Source organism: Dipteris shenzhenensis, chromosome 11 (assembly GCF_047967505.1).
Source record: "Dipteris shenzhenensis isolate YYH24624 ecotype China chromosome 11, Dip_SZ_1.0, whole genome shotgun sequence".
In the NCBI taxonomy this organism is placed as follows: domain Eukaryota; kingdom Viridiplantae; phylum Streptophyta; class Polypodiopsida; order Gleicheniales; family Dipteridaceae; genus Dipteris; species Dipteris shenzhenensis.
This window is the reverse complement of record NC_141606.1, coordinates 45,743,668-45,755,157: the sequence shown is the minus strand read 5'-3', so window position 1 is coordinate 45,755,157 and position 11,490 is coordinate 45,743,668. Positions and strand designations below refer to the sequence as shown.

General features: G+C 41.8%; 1 pseudogene; it reads left to right on the top strand.

Moving 5' to 3' along the window:
- Nucleotides 1-668: 668 nt before the first annotated feature.
- LOC147897079 (pleiotropic drug resistance protein TUR2-like) lies at nucleotides 669-10,769 on the top strand (annotated as a pseudogene).
- Nucleotides 10,770-11,490: the final 721 nt, after the last annotated feature.

Here is an 11,490-nt window from a genome sequence, read left to right as displayed (position 1 = left end):
CTAATTGGGGGCCCTTTGGAGACCCCAATTCTCCCCTAATGTAAGCACTGACCCTTATTCACAAACATAATTTGAGCTTGCATTCGCATGTCCATACACACACATGTACATCCCCACACACATTTTTTTTGGCATGAAAATACTGTAGCATTAGATTAATGTACCCTCATATATCACGACAAGAAAGAGTACCACCCACTCCATAAAATATAGAGGGGTAACTCACGTAGTAGTTTGATTTAATCATTCATTTCGTATCCAGTTAGCAATTTAAAAAAAAGCCTAGTTCACATTTAACTAATAAATATGTCAAAGGTCAATACTTTACCATTACTATTCACATAAAATATATAGTTTGTATTTAACTAATAACCATATGGAAGGCATATACTTAACCACCAGTACTCTTCATAAAAATAAATAGTTTATGTTTAACTAATAACCATGTCAAAGGCTAATACTTAACCACAATAGGAAAATGCATCCTAGTAGTCACCCCTACTTGAACTGTGGGAGCATGTGAGTCACTTATAGATATATTTCTAGATCTAATGGTGAGGACTCATTACAAAAACAGTGGCCTCCAAAAAGGGCTTTTAGAGAATCATTACTAAAATTTTAGAGGGTTCCAGCTAGACACCGCTCATAAGTGCGAGTGGAAGAAAGCGATGAAGTCAGCAAAAGTGAACCCCAGTCTGCAACACATGGAGGCACAACGAATCCAGATGGAGCGATATGGAAGCGTGCATTTTGGAGCAGCGGGTATTGCATGGGAGGCCCAATTTGTAAGTGTTGCTCTCAAATTATATTGTGTTTATGTGGTTAATTAAGAGGTTATTCCTTTGTACTAACCCCTCTGCAAATTGTGTCATCTTGCATCTTGATATCATATGGGCAGATACCCTACTCTTGCCGAGATAGCCTACCATCATGGACATCACAGGCGACATAATTCGAGGCACTTCTATGATGATGGGTTGATTACTGAGGAGCAGTTCATTTGGGCTATTGGAGTGCCCTTACATGTACTTAAAAGTACTTAAAAAATGTCAATGTTGTAAATAAAGTTTTGATTTTTCATACATTGATACATGTTGTCCCTCATTTACAGGCTCCTGGGGATATTGAGGAGGAAGAAGGCAAGGATACCGAGGAGGAAGAAGGTGATGAAGAAGGCAATGAAGACAGGAGCGAGGACGAGGATGCCTCCGATTAGTCATAGAAATAGTGCTAGTTATTCTTTTTTGTACTTGAATCCACAGGTGGCTTGACTTCGTGCTATATATATATACAAGCACTTTTTGGGCTATGAATTAACACATTCCTCTTACTTTTTGTACTTGAAGCCACAAGTGGCTTGGCTTCATGCTATATGTCTATACAAGCACTTTTTGGGCTATGAATTAATATACACTCTTATTTTTTTGGCATTCAATTTTCTTGTGCAATGTTTTATTAATGAATGCTTTGTGATGTAAACATTTTGGAGTTTTATTCGGAATTGTAAACTTCAGCTATAGACATGCGTGGAATCGTGCAAATTAAAACGCTGTTGGCTGTAAGAATTGCATTGCACACTGTAAATGGGATTTCTGCAACCACACATCATTCTATTTTTTTCTTTAAATTCTGCAAAGCATCTATTAGCACGTCTTTTTGTATTTTTTTAAACTTCTGTAGAGTGCCTATTAGAGCATCTAATAGCGCATCTATGGGCGTGTCTCTCTTATATCAACGTGCCTATAGAAGCGGATCTCTAGACATGCTAATAGATGCGACCATCACTTTTTTAAAAATTCAATAAACACGTCTTAAAATGCATCTATGGATGCATTGTGTTGTTGTCTCTCTCTCTCTCTCTCTCTCTCTCTCTCTCTCTCTCTCTCTCTCTCTCTCTCTCTCTCTCCGAGAGAGAAAATGAAAAATTCTTTTTATTTTTTATATTTAGAACATTTGGGTATATATAGGTTATAAAGTTACTTTAGTTTTAAAGTTTCACTATCATAGTCATAGTTCTCCTAGCTCTACCAAACTACCATGGATTTTGCTAGGTTTGCCTTCCACGATTTCATCTCCTATACTCCATTAATTGATAGAGAGGAGGAGTTATTTCCAGTCTTTGATAAGGGCATAGATGTTCTAGGTGCCTACTTGGGAGCCCGAGACAATTTTGAAGACCTCATCAATGCAAGACCACATCGCGAGTTTTGCATATCAACTTGATGAGTCCACAAAAAGATGGGTCCCAATTGATTATTTGAAGTACTTGTTCAATCAAGAACCCAGGTTCGTGAAGCATTTAGATTGCTTTCGAGCCCAACTCACACCCCTAGGGTTTAGGGAGGTAGATACTGATGACCTCTTAGCATGTGGAGTCATCGAAAACACAGGAAATAGGATCCTATCTTGGGAAATGACCTTTATTTTCCTTCTCCATGAGGGACAAAGGGAAGAGGAGGCCTCGACCTCAAGCCCTGATCCTGCCCCTGCCATTTTCGATCCTCTTATTTTTGTAGATGAGCCCAACATCTACAATGAAGAGCTCATAGATGAAGCAGCTAAGGAGCGGGAAGCTGCATTGGCCCTGGAAGTGCTCTAGCGACCTCCTAAACCCCATTCTACTTCTCAAATTCCACCCACCTCGGGCACTACCTCTGTTGACCCCACAACAATGATATGGTTTCTTGCTCCCCTTCTTGTCGATGGAGAACAATACCTCTTTCTCCATGACATAGAGGTTATGTTTGGTCTCTAGGAGGATGAAGCTCTCAGTGTCCTATGTGGATACGAGATGGACACGACTAAGCAAGAACCTAGGGTTTTTGGGAGCAAATGATTCAATAGAAGAGGTTCTTGCCTTAATACTGGCTCGAATCAAAGATGCAGAGACATCAATCTACTTCGACCTACCTGATGTTCTAGAAGAAGCCTCCACATCTCACTCTAGATAGTAGGAGGCCTCTGGATCCATCCTCATTGACAAAGAGGAAGGAATTGAGCATGACGACTCCATAGTCGTAAGAAACAATGAGCTTTGAATTTCTTCTCTCTTGGTATACTTTTGCTTTAACGAAATTCTAATGTAATGTTGGACTATTGCAGGAGGCATTTGAGGTCGACCTAATCTCATCTCGGCAATGCCCCGTTCGCAGTAGCTTCGGCCGAGATCACTCACTGGCACATTACCTTGGCCAAGCAAAAGTGCGCTTTGTGATTATCCACAAAAAGTTTTCTCTACATGGCACTGATGACCTCCTGAAGTGCAAGGCCTTGTCATGAGTGATTGGTCATGCTGACATCAATCGCAATGCTGACAAGGTCATTTTGGTGAACCACATGGCTGCCCTCAATGCTTTGGAACCAATTTTCAAGGTATGGCATTGACGGCAATAGCCATGTCCCTGGCCAACAATGACAATAGCATTGACTCTCTATCAACTAGGTTTGGAGCTAGGAATGTATTTGGGAATTCAAAGCCCAATGTTCTCAGTGTTTTAGAGAAGAGAGAAAGGCTCTGAAGCCTTATTGTATAGAAATTTTATTTTATATGAATACAGATATACTTTTTATACAGTGCCCCATTTTGTGTCCTTTTACAAAATTTATCTTATAATGTCATTGTATTTTGTGACTTCAATTGTTATTGGGATTTATATTTTCATTTACTATTCTGTTCAAAAGCATGCTATCAGATAAATATTTGCACTATAATGGTCAATTTCGAGCAATCCAGTAAGAATCTCACCGTGTGGTAGAAGGCAAATGTGTTCAGCATCATGCGGGGAGCTTCAAAAAGCCAAAACCTATGGTGCCTATGGGACATGTTTGACCAAGTCAAACATGCCCCATACGTGCCATAGTGGGTTTTGGCCTTGGTCAAACATGCCTCATACACGCCATAGTAGGTTTGGCTTTTCTGGGTTCCCTGCGCGATGTCGAACACATTTGCCTTCTATCGCACGGTGAAAAAACATCATTTGACCACGTAAATTCACACTAAACTAGCATAAACTTATGGAAAGCATCACGTAACATGTATAATAACATGGGAACAGTAATAGAACATAAAAATATATTTTAGTCATTGGCCTCAAAGGGCAGAGATTTACAAAATGATTCAAGTTACATCAAATGAACCTAAACAACATCTAGGACCTAAGGGAGGGATCGGAGTGGATGTGCTTGGCGAGGGCAAGGTCTTTGTCCATTACTGTTACGAATGTGAAGAGGGAATTTCTCTTACCTTCTTCTCTCATCCCATAGAATTTGACCATGGCTCTCTGCAAATTCTCTACATCCACGTAAACATTATTGAAAGCATTCATCTCAAACGTTTGGATGCCATATTTCTTTTTACTCTTCCAAGTCATTGTGCCACTTACACAATGGTATCCTCCAAGCTTTTCTCTAGCACATTGGTTTGTTTCTTGACGTGCAAGCCTTACAGACCACGGTGTTGGCAATGGCATTGTAGATGTCTTATACTTTTCCTCCATAGAAGACTTGAAAATTTTAAAAATAGAGTTGTAAGCTTCAAGACTTAACACCAATGGAAAGCAAGCATCCTCTTGTGGAGTTGACATTGTGAAGTAATGAAAATAAACAAAGCAAGCAAGTGTGGAGTTGACATTTTGAAGTAATGCAAAGAAACAAAGCAATATTCCCACGCGCACTTGATCTTCGACTTAATATCAACGTCCAATTTCCATTGTCTTCCTCGTTGGACTTCCATTTTCATTCATAGCGTCGTTGCCGGCCCTCGTCGACGTCTCCCTGGGGTGGTCACACTCGCTCCTTCTTGCGCTCTCCCGTCACCTCTCGCCATGACTTGCACGACGACCAAGCTCTCAAATGGGCTTCCTTGGAGAAACTCCCCACCTTCGACCGCTTGCATAAAGGCATCCTCACGAACGTTGCTGACAATTGCCTCATTATTCACGAAGAGGTCGACTTCGCCAACCTTGGCTTCGCCGAGAGACAACAGTTGATCGAAAGAATTCTTCGCGTCACAGAGGCGGACAACGAACGGCTGCTTCTCAAGCTCAGAGATAGAATTGACAAGTACGTGAGCTCTAACTCTTGGACAATTAGATTGTAGCCAACCTGTTTCCTAGCTTGCTCTGATCGAAGGAAATGAATCGAGATAGAATTTGTGTCCTGGGTAATTGATTTGCTGTAGCATTTCTGTTGTTGGGCTCCCGTTGTAATATTGCCGATTCCTTTGGCCTGTGTTTCAGGGTGGGAATCGCTCTGCCGAAAATCGAAGTGCGATTTGAGAACCTTCACGTTGAGGCAGACCTGTATGTGGGAATCAGAGCAATTCCAACGCTCTACAATTTTATGGCAAACCTGGTGGAGGTAAGGCCTCTCAATCCAGTAGCCGCATTCATTAATACGAATGTCAGCCGATTTTAGTCAAAGCAATCATTTAAACGAATAGATCAAGTAAGCTCGTCCGCAGTTAAACTCGTTGTTATCTAGGTTCCTGCACGTTGATTGCTTCCCCAGCTAATCACGTTGTGCTAATCTTTTAACAACAGGGCCTTCTTAGCTACTTCTTACCAACGAAGAAGAGAAAACTCACCATACTTAATCATCTCAAAGGCATCATCAAACCGTCAAGGTGAATTGGAAAAACCTGTTTAACGCTATTATCCACAGCAACCACACTTTTAGAGCTGGACGCTACAGTCCGATCTTAACAAGATGCATGAAAAGCTGCTCTCTTGTTTTCCTTTGCAGAATGACCTTACTGCTTAGTTCAGGAAAGACAACTTTGCTGCTGGCTCTTGCGGGAAAGCTAGATCCTGATCTGCGAGTGAGTGTGACGCCGCCCAAGACATCTTAGGAGTGCACACGAAACATTGAAAGTAGACAGTAGCAGATTTCAACATTTCATTCATCTTACACGGATCTATACTTTGTAGAACGAACTAATAATAAAGATTGCACATGTGACGAGATCCCAGGTATCTGGCAAAGTGACATACAACGGATATGAATTGACTGAAATTATCCCTCAGCGGACATGTGCGTACATTAGTTAGCATGATAAACAAATTGGTCAAACGTCGGTTCGTGAAACGCTTGACTTTTGCGGCCGTTGCCAGGGTGTTGGGACTAGATATGGTCAGCATTCTCTCTCTCCCTCATTGGGATTTGCATCACGGACTTACCATCTACTGTGCTTCAACGTCGTGGATCCTGTTCTGCTCACTGTTTTCTTTATTGAAACAAAATAAGATAGAAATTAGTCCGAAAAACAGTACTCTTCTCACCTCAAAATGTCCGACTTCTCGATCTGACAGACATGCTTACGGAGCTTTCAAGAAGAGAAACGGCAGTTGGGTTAAAGCCAGACCCTGACATCGATGTGTTCATGATGGTAACAAGGCCGTTAAATTGTGTTTGCAAAAGCTTCCTTGGCTTCTTTCCACGAGGGTTTTCAGTAAAAGTATCGGGGACTTGCCATTCTAGGCAAGGGCGATGGAAGGGCAAGAAACCAATATACTCACAGATTATGTGCTGAGGGTAAAGCTTCCTCAACTGTATGAGTTGTGATCTACTGTCTTGGTAAAGTCTATCAGATAATTCTTCAGGCTGCACCAATAACCTGATCAGGAAGCATGGATAATTTTCTGCACAGATTCTCGGCCTTGATATCTGTGCTGATACCTTGATTGGTGATCAAATGGTAAGAGGGATTTCTGGAGGGCAGAGGAAGCGTGTGACAACGGGTGAGTGATCCTCGATGGAAAATGGACAACTTCCGCTCAAATACGTTTTTTCAAAGGATGGCTAGTCCTATAAACACTTTTGCTCCAGGTGAAATGCTTGTTGGACCTGCTAAGGCTCTCGTCATGGATGAAATTTCCACTGGTCTGGACAGCTCTACCACTTTCCAAATTGTGACTAGTTTGCGGCAGTCTGTCCATGTTATGGATGTAACTATGGTTGTATCGCTTCTACAGCCAGCACCAGAGACATTTGAGCAGTTTGATGACGTTCTGAAGGCCAGATTGTTTATCAAGGTCCCCGGGAACTGATTCTCGATTTTTTTGCCACAATGGGATTCAAATGTCCAGAGAGGAAAGGTGTCGCAGATTTTTTGCAAGAGGTACGATTGTATCACGTATGTTTGCCGAATGTTTATGGCAATTTCTTGAGAGCTTAGAAGCATGATCAGAATTTCTGTTTGAACTTTGAAGTCTCTAGTAATGTTCTATCTTTTTACAATACAGGTTACTTCAAGAAAAGACCAAGAGCAATATTGGGCAGGTATATCCCGGTGAAAGAATTTGCAGAATGCTTTAACTCTTTTCATGTTGGTGAGCGCATTCAGGAGGAACTGTCTGTTCCTTTCGACAGATCAAGGAGTCATCCAGCAGCTCTTTCAACACAAAAATATGCCCTTGGAAAGCAAGACATATTCAAGGCGTGCATGTGGAGGGAATTGCTGCTCATGAGGCGCAACTCCTTTCTCTATGTCTTCAAAACTTGTCAGGTTGTAGATTCCTTGAGGAGAGCCATGATGCTGTTGATTTTCTTGGACACCACATGTTCTGTATTTTCATCAAGAATCTAAAATATAACTTTTGATTCACAGATCTCTTTTGTAGCCCTTGTGACCATGACAGTTTTCTTTCGGACAAAGCTTCATCCTGATACTGTTGCAGACGGTGATTTATATTTGGGAGCTCTCTTTTTTGGACTTCTCAATGTCATGTTCAATGGATTTGCTGAAATGGCTATGGTTGTAACACGTCTTCCTGTGTTCTACCAACAAAGAGATCAACTTTTCTATCCAGCTTGGGCTTTCTCGATTTCCAATTTCATCATGAAAATACCCTTATCTATCCTAGAAACAATGATTTGGGTATGCCTCACATACTATGTCATTGGGTTCACACCAGAAACCGGCAGGTTTGTAAACACGATTCACTATTCCTCCTTTCTCTTTAGTAAGTTCCTATAAGATACGTTGACAATAGAAGACTTCCATTTACAGATTCTTCCGCCAGCTAATGATCATGTTCTTCATCTCTCAAACATCTTCTGCCTTATTCCGTGTCATTGGTGCGGTTGGGCGAAGTATGATCATAGCAAGCACCTTTGGATCCTTTTGCTTGATTATGCTCTTTGTCTTGGGAGGATTCGTCATCTCTAGGGGTATAAGATCTTCCTCTGAGGACCTTCTACTCAATGCTTACTATGCTACCATTCCTCTAGCATTTCCAGTTGTTTGAAAGCATGGTTGAATACTGGCAGATAAAGTTCCTAAATGGTGGATTTGGGGATACTGGATCTCTCCCATGATGTATGGGCAATATGGCTTGGCTATCAATGAGTTCACGGCGGATCGCTGGAAGAAGGTTTGCAAATCTTATCTAGAATCTCCCTGATCTTAAGTTTTGGTTATCGTTCAGTGCTTGTTTTTTGTGTCTCCATTGAGGTTTACACTGCATCATTTCGTAACTAAGCCGAGGAATATAAAATTTCAGCCTTATAATGGGAGCCTTGATGCACAAACCCTTGGAACAGCCGTACTAAAGTCACGAGGAATTTTCATATCCACAGATTGGTACTGGATTTCCATAGGGGCATTGATAGGATTCATCATATTATATAATGTATTGTTCACATTGGCGTTGGCCTACCTGAATCGTAAGTATTTCAATCTCTTTAAATAATAACGTTCTCCTATGTCATAATTCAGGTGCTCCAACCATTTTGAGGCAGCTTTGTAGATTGCAAGACTATCAGCAGAGTTTTTGTGTTGCCTGCAGGCATTAAACTGATCCTCTTTTTGCTGCAGCGCTCGGTAAGCCTCAGGCAATCTTGCCAGAGGAGGCCCTTGAAGACAAGCATTTGAATAGGACTGGCGAATTATCCAACTTAAATCATACAACGTCAAAGAGGCAGTTTTCCAATAGGAAATCCACGGACTTTCATCAAGGCACAACTTCTTTATCATCACTAACCTTCTCGCACCTTGTCTATGTTTTAATAGTCGGGTCCAAATCCTTAACCAGCAGGCATGTGGGTTGTACAGGCATCGACTTACAGGAGATGAATCATCAACTTACAGGAGGTGAGGCAAACCTTGGTCGAAGCGATTGTATGAATCAACAGCATGTAGATTCGCCAAGCAATGACTTACCCCAGGTGAGGGGATCAAGGATCTCCAACCATTGGCAATTGCGTTTAGCAACATCAACTACTATGTTGACATGCCCGGAGTAAAGTATCCATCATGCTCGAGGTTCCTCAGGCTAAGGCTATTGTGAAGAATTAGTAATTGTCTCAATTCTTGCAGGAGATGAAGCAAGGAATTTCTAAGGATAGGACTTCAGCTGCTACAGGGGGTGAGCGGAGCTTTCACACCACGAGTTCTTACGGCTTTGGTGGGTGTGAGTGGTGCTGGAAAGACCACTTTGATGGATGTGTTGGCTAGAAGGAAAACAAGCGGGTCCATAGCAGGTGATACACTGAGCTCCGTGCCCTCTACCGGTTACTCCTCACTACGGTTGTTCCGTTGCTGTTTGGAACCATCTTCTGGAATCTGGGCTCCAAAAGGTGAGGCTTCTCTTTTGGGTCTTGACATTCGTGATCCATGGCGATACGTATGATAGAAGTGGCTCAAACTCGACTATTTTTGCAGGGGAAATGTTGAGGATTTGGGCAATATCGAGGGGGCGATGTTTATTGCAACAATGTTCATCAGCTTCAAAATGGAGTCGGATCGGTTGTGGAAGTTGAGCGAACGGTTTTCTATGGTTTTGCGCAGGTGAGTCGAATGATTGTGAAAGAGTTAAATGGAACTGAAATTGAACACCACACTATTATCAAATGACAAAGATTGCCGAGTGATAGAATCTCCATAGCTGCCATGATTTGATCTATATTGCCTTGTGTTGCAGGCCGTCATCGAAATACCTTACGTCTTCTTGCAAACGGTGATCTATGCACTGATTGTATATTCTACGTTCAACTTCGAATGGACCGCTGCCAAATTCTTCTACTTTTTATTCTTCTTGATCTTCACATTCCTCTCCTTCACCTACTATGGCATGATGATCGTGGCGCTGACGCCCAACGTTAACTTTGCAGCCAGCCATCTTCAGTTTTTGGAACCTGTTCGGGGGCTTCATGATCCCTCAGTTTTTGGAACCTGTTCGGGGGCTTCATCTACATGCATTTGTAGGGTTGATGGAGTGGAATTTGTTGATCAATAATGCTATGATGCTCTTTTATGCAGCATCGGATTCGCACTCCTGCTTGATTGTCTATGCATCTATGTACTAATCAGGCCATGACTCAAAATCAAGATTTTGAATTGAAGATTATAGCCGCTTTTTTTTTTTGTTGACTGCCTAGATGTGGTCCGATTCAAATCACGCCATGAATCCATGATTTGTGGGATTATAGTTGCTTTCATGTACTCTTTCCCTGATTTGTGGGCGAGCTGCCTGCTAATGCCAATTTTTTGGGTAATTGCAGAGGATACCGATATGGTGGAGATGGTACTATTGGGCTGATCCCATTTCATGGTCGCTCTACGGGCTGATCGGCTGGGCGACGTGACAAGCATCGTGAGCATCCCTGATACCACCACAGCTCCTAAAACTGTGAAGGAATACGTTCACGAGAGCCTTGGCTTCGACCACAGTTTCCTTGCAGTGGTGGCAGCAATGCATTTGGTCTGGACACTCGGATTTGTGCTGGTGTTCGCCATCTCCATCAAGTTTCTCAACTTCCAAAAGCGCTGATCAATGAAAAGGAATTTACGGTTAATCTCTCCTTCGTAGCCAAAGCAATGAACGATTTTGACACCACAAAAGATGGTCGAGGAATGGCATACCTCTAACATTCAAAGTTAGTCCAGCCTTCACTCATGCTATAGTAGTCTCGTCTTACAGTTGCATCACCACTCTACTACGAGTTAGAGACCCGCTACACCTTGGTCTCAAATAAATAAAATTTCAAGTTTCATGTAACCCAATTTACTCAACAAATGCAATTCAATTTATTAGGGGAGCTCTATGTAGATCTATTGTATCTTTTTGAATTTGTTGTCTTTGTTCTATACGCAACAAACACAATTCAACTTATTAGGGGAGCTCTATGTGGATCTATTGGATCTTTTTATATATGGCTTTAGAAGCTTTAAGAATTTCTTTTGTATCATTGTGTTCTTTTGGACATCATTGTGATGGCGACTCTCTCTCTCTCTCTCTATTCATTTCTCTCTCATAGCATACATACACGTGAGCATGTGTGCACATATCTGATACACAAATGTATATACATGTGCATATACACACATATATACATATGCATATAGCAAGTGCACCTTCCTCCCCTGAGGCGAACACACACACACACACACACACACACACATATGTAGATAGATAAATAAAGAGAGAGAGAGAGAGAGAGAGAGAGAGAGAGAGAGAGAAGCTCCTTTTTGGCACATGCATTGATCGGTTC